We start from the raw sequence: 10,917 nt of genomic DNA on the forward strand, positions 1-10,917 counted from the left end.
GAAATAAGGATTTTTCGAAGGGTGATCACTGGTTAGCCGATTACCTCCAGAGAATTGGCAACGTCGAAATTGTTGGAGGGGTGGGGTAAAGCGAAAAGCGCGTTTTTCTCCCCCCGCTCCAGCGATATAAACATTCTGGCGAATGTGCGCACAAAGGACCTCGCTCATGGGTCTGGTTGAATTGGCTCCAGGGAAGACGCAAGGGATGGCTACCTAACAATTAGTGAGGAGGGAAAATATACCACGCTCCAAAGGAAAGGAAAGAGTAAAGGGGGAAGGACAGAGGATGAATGCAACGTCACGTCGCTATTAATAGCCACAATGATGAGCCCATAATCGCCCACACTAATATGATATTATCCATTTTAGTGTGCATATATGGTTATCATAAGGACGGTTTTCATGGATAATTTCACGAATCACCTCAGCCGGCTTCGCCTCCAAAACCGAACTTCAGTTTTCAGTTCACAACACGGCCTATCACCTTTAATTTTGCCAACAAAATCATACTACCCTCGTAATCAGCTAACTTAATTTTCTCCCATACAACGGTTCTCAGCATACACTGCCCGCTTGGATCTCGCTCCACCCAAACCCTCTCTCGTCTCTGTCCCAACTTTCCTCTCCTCGACTACACTCCTCATCCCCCCACTACTTCTCCCCATTCCACTTCTGACCATCCAACATCACTAAGGATTGCGGACGACAACATTGAAGTAATATCCAATGATAAGTAATGGAGAAAATATTTTCCATGAGTATTGCAGTGCAAGGACAATTAGAGTTAGTAAGACTGCCCACTCGCGGCTGAGCTTTTAGCCACCGAGGGTGTCCACCGGGTTGCGGAAGATGGATCAACCTCTGGATATAGAGGATAGGTGCGAAATAAGCGAGTTTACTGGTCAAACAAGTAGTCGTGGACAAAACGCGGTGGCATTCCGAGGTGGTATGGGTCTATCCTTGCGTAAGATAGGACATCTAAATGATACATTAAACCTGTGAAGAAATCGTGACTTGGCGATGGGAGGCCGCCAACAATTATACCTCACATCACCGTGGGGAGAGGGCAGTAGCTCTTTAACATATGTGTGTGTGAAGGTGGAGACCATTTTGGTCGGTAGAGCGGCACAAATTTCACTGCAGGCGTGGTAACATATACTTTAACGGCTGTATCACCGCGATGTGGAAGGCAAGGGGAAAGCACCACATTATTACCCAGAAGAGTCGTATTCTACTCATTTATTTAATGACATGATGAAATGCTCTCGAGTAAAAGGTTCCGGAAGTAAACTAGTCTCCCATTCGCATCTCCGGGCGGGGAGTACTCGAGAGGGTATATCGGTCAAATGCAATGCAAATGCAGGATCGACTGGATCGACCAAGTGACTAATGAGGAAGTTCTAAGAAGAGTAGGAGAGAGGAGAAGCTTCATGAAAACCTTGACAAAAAGACGGAAAAACGATATAGACCATACCTTGACGCATAAGTGCCCGACGAAGACAGTGGTCGAGGACAAGTTGATGGCAAGAACGGAATGAAGATTTCGAATGGAATATGAAAAACAGGTAAAGAAGAAAGTGAAACAGAAGAAATAGGTAGAAAACAGAAGGTGTGAATTAGGAGAAAGGAGGTACTTAGGTGTGAAGACATTAGCTGATAGAAGAATTGAGAGAATAGCTGCGTCAAATCAATCAGAGGATTATTGACCAATGATGACGATGATGAAGACTGCTCCTCGCACACAGTTGATCATGTTAATCAGTTTACTTTATCTGCCTAATTGGCGAGTTTCCACGTACTGAATCTACATCTACATCTACATAATACCCCGCAAGCCGCCTAAAAGGCGTGTGGCAGGGGGTGTTAGGACACCAGCCGTTACCAGCTTTAAAAAAAAAATGAAGTGCTCTAACGAGGTTGTGACAAGCGTTTATTAAAGTCCTTTATTGTTCGGGGGAAAAACGAATTCCCATATCTATCCGTTCGGCAAAACATTTCTCTTAATTTATCGCTTCTATCGGACCTGGAAATATAGTGTGGCTCTAATATTATGTTCACTGTGTCGCTCTTAAAGATATCCATTCTCAATTGTTCAAGCAATCTAAGCCTAGCGCGCAGCCTCCAAGTCTCCAATGGCTCCCAACCTAATTCGCTTAACATCTGGGTAACACTGTCTGTACGCCCGTAACAGTTTTTGACGAAACGTGCAGCCTTCCTTTGTATTTTATTCAGTTGGCGGATTAAGTCTTTCTGCGCGGGATCTCATACGCTCGCAGCATATTCAAGGTGCGGTCGGACGAGAGTGAAATAGCACCTTTCTTTAACTTTCTCATCCGAAAATCTTCCCACAATACCCTTGACGAATCCTAATTTCTTCAGGGCTATACCGCAAATATTCTTTATATGTGTGAAGTTGAAGTTGATAATTTGTTTTTAAAAAATCAGTCAACTTGGAAACGGTTTTGCTCGCTTTTCAGCTTGGTGATAATGAAGTTTTAAAAATATTTTTTTAACTGCACTATGAATATTTTACTGTTTTTTTCTTATTATCTGTGCCAAAATGTAACAATCATTGTCTTCAAAGGATATTATCTTGATTTAAAGTCATCCCGCAACGTATAAGGACGCTAAAAACCTATGGGAATGCCATAATGGGAAGAACTAAACTGCGAGTTTGTTACTATGTCTGATAATAATAGGCAGATGATACATTAATACTTTCAAAAATCCAAATCCATCCCGCTTACTTATCAAGGAAAATTACTTTCATTTGCCACCAGATAAGGATAGCCGTCAGTAACTTAGGATTTCAGTTGCCACCAAATAAGAGTAGTCGTCAGCAACTTAGGATTGTAACGCTTGGAGAAACACACTTTTGGAGCCAGGCACTTTGGGTAAAGGAAGGACCCGATCTCAGACTAATCACCTAATTCATCGAGCTATTTGCAAAGTAACAATATCGGCCTTAACACTTAGGAAAATAGGCTTATGACGTCACGAACTCATGTCGAGAGCATTCTCCACAACTTCTAGCGGTTGCGCATCGGCCTCACGTGGTAAACGGTCCTCTGCACACTTTTTAACAATTCCTTCCCTCCACGAAAGGACCTCCCTAAGCGAGAAAATGAAATCCCATTGAAACACATCCATCCGTTATTCCGTCCCTGAAACAATAGCTGGTACCATCTTTCAGCCAATCAGCACGCACGACCTATACTAACAATTGCAACTCCACGCCTAGCTTTCAACTGAATGGAAATAAGGTAAATAATGAAAATGGAGAAATGAGCGATGGATTGACAGCGTACTTTAGAAAATGGTGGGTGGAGAGATGACTCATATACATCTACATCTATATAATACCCCGCAAGCCGCCTAAAAAGGCGTGTGGCAGGGGGTGTTAGGACACCAGCCTTTTACAGCTTAAAAAATATATGAAGTACTCTAACGAGGTTGGTACTAGCGTTTATTTAAGCCCTTTATGGTTTGGGGGAAAAACGAATTCCCATATCTATCCGTTCGGCAAAACATCTCTCTTAATTTATCGCTTCTATCGGACCTGGAAATATAGTGTTGCTATAATATTTTGTTCTCTGTGTCGCTCTTAAAGATATCCATTCTCAATTGTTCAAGCAATCTAAGCCTAGCGCGCAGCCTCCGAGTCTCCAATGGCTCCCAGCCTAATTCGGTTAACATCTGGGTAACGCTGTCTGTACGCCCGTAGCAGTTTTTGACGAAACGCGCAGCCTTCCTTTGTATTTTATTCAGTTCGCGGATTAAGTCTTTCTGCACCGGATCCCATACGCTCGCTGCATATTCAAGGTGCGGTCGGACGAGAGCGAAATAGCACCTTTCTTTTACTTTCTCATCCGGAAATCTTCCCACAATACACTTGACGAATCCTAATTTCTTCAGGGCTATGCTGCAAATATTCTTTATATGTGTGCAGTTGAAGTTGATAATTTGTTTTTAAAAAATCAGTCAACTTGGATGTATGTGTTCCTCACGTGAGGTTCGAGGTTACCGTAACTCCCAGGTACTTCACTTCGTCTGTTGCCTTTACATTAATGCCATCCACTGCATAAACATGGTTAGAGTTCTACGAATTCCGCAATAAATGTACCGCCATGCATTTGCTCAGATTGAGTTCGAGTCCCCACTCTTGGCTCCACAAATGAACGTTGATTAGGTCAGATGATAGAATTTCATAGTGAGAGTGATCACTAATTTCGCGATAGATGACAGCGTCGTCAGCAAATAAACGTATTTTACTGCTAATGCGGGAGCAAAGATCATTAATGTATAAAATGAACAACAGAGGGCCGATTACGCTTCCTTGTGGAAAACCTGATGTAACTTTTACAACATCAGAGCTAATTCCGTCAAGAACTACTTTTTGTTTTCGATCTCTGAGAAAGTCGCGTATCCAGTTTACAGCTGTCTCGTTTAACCCGCATGACTGTAATTTGTATAAAAGTTTGTTGTGAGGTACAGTGTCGAAAGCTTTTTCATCTGGTCCTCGAAACTCAATTGATGGCGCTATCACTCTGCGGGAAGTAAAAATGAGCCTGTGGTTCAGGCTCAATCTCCAACGCTTCTTAAAACTTCCAAATTTCTTACTCGATTGAAACCAATCGATTTTCATCATTCATGCATGGATTCAACTTTTCACATACTTCCACCCTGGATTAGTCCTCTGCTGCAATGCCTAATTGCTCAACGAAGGAATCTCAATATGTAGCCGTGGATATAATACAATAGAAGTTATTATGCCTCCTCTAGTTTGCGCATGAAAGAGCCCCAATTGAGATATCCGCTCACAGGCTTAGGCGAGAGGAGAAAGAAGGGGGGGGACGTAAAGAGGAGACGGGGGTGTGTGTGACGAGAGGGTGGAGGGAGTCAGTTTTCTCAAAGAGAGGGACCAAGTGAACAGGGCAGAGCAATTGAAATGGAGTGGACAGCAAGTTCTTCCTTGACCACTGTATCATTCCATGCGGATTTCCCTTCTTCTTTCGTGCACCACCGAAACAAAATGTTCAGAGGTTCCAGGGAAGGAACTAGCACCAATATGCATGATATCGCAAGCCGGCGGCTTACGCTGCCTCTATTCTCACCTCTCAAACTAACATACCAGCTGAACCACTGGGAAGAGATTAAGCGTATTTTGAATTTTAATCGAGTCTGCATGCGACGAATGGATGAAGATCCATTGGCTCTGACCTAGCTCTAGGCAAGTAAACGATGTTCATAATAAAATTCTGCTTGATTTCAATTCACATTCTTCTCCCTAATTTTTTCTTCCTAAGTTACGAAGAACATACATTAGCGCGTGCACCGGTAACTACATAAATAATGTTGAACTTGAAAACACGGATCGATTCCACTTGCATGCTCTTCTAGCCCCATTCTATCATTATGGCCCCAGCTCTTTTCTCCTTGAGAGGAGAAAATGATAATCTCTAAATAATTATTAAAAATATTGCCAGTCTCGCTAAATAGGGACCACATTCCATCTACATAAGCTTTCTTACAAAATCTCATCGCACCATAGTCGAGTCATTCCAATTGATTATATATTAATGGTTTTTTAAAAACATTTTGCAACACATTAAGCAGAAAATCACAAGAGAGAAAAAGAATTTGTTGAAAAATCAAATATATGCAAAGAAATCCGCAAAATAACAAAAATTACAGAGTTGTTAAAAGTTTCAATATTCCCCACATAACTGTGGCCGCGCTTCCGAAGCTTAAACTTAAGCTTTTTATTTGACCGCTAATGCTCAGCTTTGATTTGTTAGTCATCAAAAAGGCTCCAGAATTTCGTGGATGCGTTACAAAAATGGATAATTAATAACAACAAGACAAAGGTTCGGCGGTTTACTAAAGCATCACGAGCTAGGAATGTGAGTTTCAAGATTAAAGAGGTGTGGAAAAACTTGAGCAGGCAGAGGAATTCAATTATTTGGGCAGCACATCAGTGGAAAATGTACACAACAGTAAGAACACCAGGAATAGAATTACGTTTGCAAAGGAGATTTTCATGAACAGGAAGGAGCTTATGAGAGGATCGTTCGGTAAGAGTTTAAAGAAGTTTATTGCAGACTCAGATTAGGAGTACAGCGCTTTACGTTGTGGAAACGTGGACACTTATGAAAGAGGACGAGAGAAGACTGGAGACGTTAATGATATAGGTCTTTACGAGAATGGTAAAGATGAAGTGGACGAAGAGGAGGAGTAACGATGAAGTGCTCGACATGGTGGGTAAAGAGAGGTAGCTTCTGGGTGAGATACGGAGGAGAAGGAAGATATGCATTGAGCGAGTACTTAGCGGGGAGGGGATGTTGAAAACAGTGGTAGAGGGAAGAATGTTAGGTAAACGAGGGAGAGGAAGGAATAGAATAAGATGTTAACATATGATGAAAGGATGTAGACCTTATTTTGCATTGAAAAGGAAAGGCGATGAAGGGAGGGGCTGCTGCCGGAACACTTATCAATGGAAACCTACCTTCATCGATGTAATACTTTCACAATAAATTACTGCTCAGCTACAAAAAATATCAATACATTAGTAATCTGCGAATTTAACTTAAGTCTGAAATCTCTCGCATCAAGAAGGAAATAATCGGTAGGAAAGTCCAAGGCAAGAGGGCATTTCTCGGAAAAAGAATTCTTCTTTCTTCAGAGAATATAATCGTTGAAGTTGTAAAGCAATTCATTAGGACCTACGTTGGAAGCATGCTTCATTAAGGCAATGATAAATGGACGATGACGTCAGCGGAGTGAAGGAGTATTAATGAGAATTCTCGTTGAAGGACAGGTTGAATGGAAGAACGCCGGAGGTGGGCCACGGATCCGATGTATAGAGCGAGTGATGAAAGGTGCTCTGCAGAAGAATTATGCAGGTGCTAAAATACGATCCAATTCGGAAATTTCGTATAAAACTGCGTTAAAACAATCTTGTGGCAGATTTCTGCTGATGACTTTTGATTAAATATTCCTAAGTCTCGAATGTGAACTGAAGGTTCCCAAGCGCATGATGTGCCCTGGCGTGGACCCACATCTGAGGCGGACGTGTGATCTCTTCAGGTGTGAAAATCTCCTTCCCCAACTCCTTAAAAAGAATCACGAACGGTTTACACGTTTGGAGGCCGTGGATTATAGCACGGAGGGAGACATGTATAAAAATGGAAATGCAGGGGGCGTGGAAACGAAATCGAGGAACTGGGTCAAGTCGCTGCGAGATCCCGCATTTTTAGTTTCCCGCGACACACGATGTCGCAGCTCTCGTGTCGCTAAAGGTGAAGAAATTCGCGCGATCAATTTTTCTCCCGAGGACGACGTTATATTATGAAGGGGAAAAAAATCGCGCGAGGAATTTAATCGCTTCCCCAGGCCATGGCGCTCCCCGCGTTGCACGAATTCAATCATAAAGTCAGCGGGAGGAAGTGTCGCGGGGAGGACGGGGGTGGGGAAAAAGACTGCGCTCAACCCGCCGTCACTTGTTTTTCACTCGTTTTGTCTCCAAGCGACAACGATCGCGATAGCAGGCGACCGAAAAAAAGGGGACGGAAAGAAAAAGAGAAACGAACCAAGTGCGCCCGTCGGGCCTCATTTGTTTCCTCCGTCTCCGACCGCTCGCGACCCTTTTTATCGTGTGGATCTCGGAATCTCTCTCCTTAAGGAGGTTCCGCCCAGACTACGTGATTCAATACAACTGCACTCATCCAAATTTTCATAACAATTGTTTAAAAATGTTAATGTCGCAATCATGGTTATTTCGCGTTAAAAACCTGCTATTTGGATAGATATACTCATCCCTAGTTAGCCCATTTCTATCAGTTTTATTTAGCTTAGCAGTCCGTTCTAGCATAATCACTCATATCCATCAGTTAAAGTGGAATTAAACGGGTGTTTATTCAAGAGCTGTAGTCGCATGTGACGGTGAATGCGGGACTAAGTATTGATGCCCCAATGTATTTTCGCTATAAATAAATATATTGAATAAATTTAGCGCAAGAGGGAAGAACGGAAAAACTATTCTCTTTCTTACGAAGAGATACGAGAGTGATAAAGCCGCCGAAGCCCTATGAAGGGTTCGAAAAACCCATGGTATCATTGCGACTAATGAAAGCAGGATCTATCGCAATCCTAATATCCCCTAATTAGGATTACATATTCTGGAGGAACTACTACAAAATTGCGGGTCAACAACCAAAAAAATACCGAAATATTCAATGGTGCACAAATTTTAAGGGATAGGATTTTAAGCGCAGCAGCACATCTGACGAGAAATCGCTTTTAATCGCCCTGGGTTCGAATCGTGCTTGCGTCAAATTGATTAATTTTGCAACAATTGTACTCCTTTATGACTGATGGCAAAATTTGAATGTTAAGAAAATTAATTTTAATGTTAAAACTCGCAGCTATTGATTATGGTTCACTCAAATCTACTGAATAGAAAAGCAAGAAAAAAGTACATTGTTACGCAATAAACACAGCATGAAAAGAAACGGAAAACTTGAGGCCATTAATATTTTTTTCAATGGTCAAGCACAGTAATAAAAATTAGGACTTCGGGATGTTAGTAGCTAAATATAACGTTTTACAATAGGATTTTATGTTCCTTTTTTATACCGTTCATAGTTTCAGAATTTATGAGAACAAAGTTTAGTCAGCAAATTTTTTCTTCCCATTGCCACTTACAAAATATTTTAATTCAGCCAGGTGCAATGCGTTTCGTTCACATTGAGAGGAATAGCAACGTTCCTGCTGTCATTTATAATATAAAATCAATTTTTTTTAAATTAGTTGGAATTGTTTTAGCTTTCGGGAATTACAAATGAGAGACCAAAGGGTGCAAGCAATGGAGAAAATAACGAATTGTTTTAATGAAATCTATGAATAAACCCGAAATTCAGTATTATGTGCGTGGTGAATTTGAAAAGAGGAGAGGAATGATAGGGGTAGGCGAAGGATCCGCATTGGATTCAGTGAATGAGGGGGGTGAAGGGGGAGAGGGGTTTGAGGCTGCTCATTCGCGACCTCATTCTACCTCGAGGCCACACTCATTCAAGCGCTCGTCAGCTGAAGCGAGCGAAATGATGAGGTGCGTAGTGAGCGGAGCAGAAGGGCGTTCGAATGCAGGGAAGCAGGTGATATCTCCATGGCAAGGGGTCAAGCTTAATGACGGCCATGCTCTGATCTTTAGCGCCAAGATGGGTGAAAGGGGAACTTTGCAATATGCGCCATGCTCCCGTTTAAATTGCTCTCATTTTCTAATTCAACCTTCCTGTGACCATTTTATTCAATAATTTACGACCAGGAGATCAAATAATACCCTCATGAAAATTTATGAGGCGGAGTGTGATCGATAAGAACCTATCCCCAAGGGCATGTGTGTGCACGTTGGAAGTGCAAGAAGGGAGGGACACAAATTCCATTCATCAATTTTGATCGACTAAGCAAATACATTCAGTAAATGTGGGGGACAAGGAAGATAATTATTTCTTGCTTATTCATTCTGATTCTGAAAATAGGGTAATGGTGCCTTTAGTTGGCTACACACTACTCTGCATTATCCGTTACTCCAGCAAGTTACATTCATATGCGTAAGTAGTTGAGCAAAGATCAATGTTTGCTAATTCTGGGGCACAGCCAATGAGAATCAATAACCATCAATAGTAGTTCACACCATTGACAGCCTTCTGAATCTGATTGCGTGATATATGCCCGGTCTCATCTATGACGGGTGGAAAATTCACACTTGAGTCTGGCTCATGCAAGCCGAGTTCCATCGATGTTGCAACCAAGGAGGCTGACTCTTGGAGAGGGCGTCAGTTATTGCTGCAGCCGTTGCCAGGAGAAACCACCACGGAGCGACTTTCAGTGCGTTTGTAGTCTCGGCGGTTGAAACCAGACTTTCCTTTCTCGGTATTATAGAGACGATATTCTCGCCCTTTCGAGACTTCTCGATTCCCATCGAGACTCCCGCGCTAGGCGGGAATTTCCAATTAATAACACCATTAGTCAAAAGCAGAGTTTGCAATGCTTTCCTTTACGATATTTACGGATTTATTCACTCGATAAAAATATTTAATGAATTGGTTAACCTCTACATTAAATTTTTTATATGTGTGTACGATATTAAAAGAGCCTTCAGCAATAGATTTTTAAAATGTTTTGAGTTTTTTTTTACCTTTTCCTGACTTCTACATTCAATATTAAATTTTAATCTTGGAGTGTAGGCCTTAACATTGAAATAAATGTATTCCCAACGCTTCGGTTTATTTATAAGCCATACGAAAGGCTTTAAATGAATATTAGGTTACAACCGTGGCACAATGAAAAAACCAAGGGTTACATCAATGTTTATATTTGCAGTAATATAATTAAAGAGAAACATTTGATTGTAAAAAGGGTGGTTTCCTATTATTTCTTTATTGCTTCAATCGAAAGATTATTACTCCTGGAGTACGTATTCCACGCTTTTAGATTTTTAAATGACAACATCTATTTTTCGCGATTAAATGAAAAATGAAAATTTTCAAGCGCGCGAAAACGCGACGCTTAATTATGAATGCCGGGAAATATCTCCGTACGTCGTATTTCTAGTTCCCCCTCCCGCCCGGTGAGGTGACCTTGAGGCGAGGCTTAGCGCTGATACGTCGCAGGATGCTAGCGGATAGCTGAGTACCTTGCTGGATGGTAGCGCTTGGCTTAAAAAAGGTTTATTAATACCTTATCAAACGAAGAAAACTTTCCGAACATAGCCAGTTTTAATAGGTGATTATTAAGACATGTTTCCCTGAGCTCTGTGCCTCATGCATGCATTGGTAACCTCAGACGATGTATAACTCCTATCCTCTCGTGTAGAAACTAGGTGCCTGTGACGTCATGCGGAGTGGAATCGCATGGGCG

The sequence above is a fragment of the Ischnura elegans genome, chromosome 4 (assembly GCF_921293095.1).
Source record: "Ischnura elegans chromosome 4, ioIscEleg1.1, whole genome shotgun sequence".
Classification (NCBI taxonomy): Eukaryota; Metazoa; Arthropoda; class Insecta; order Odonata; family Coenagrionidae; genus Ischnura; species Ischnura elegans.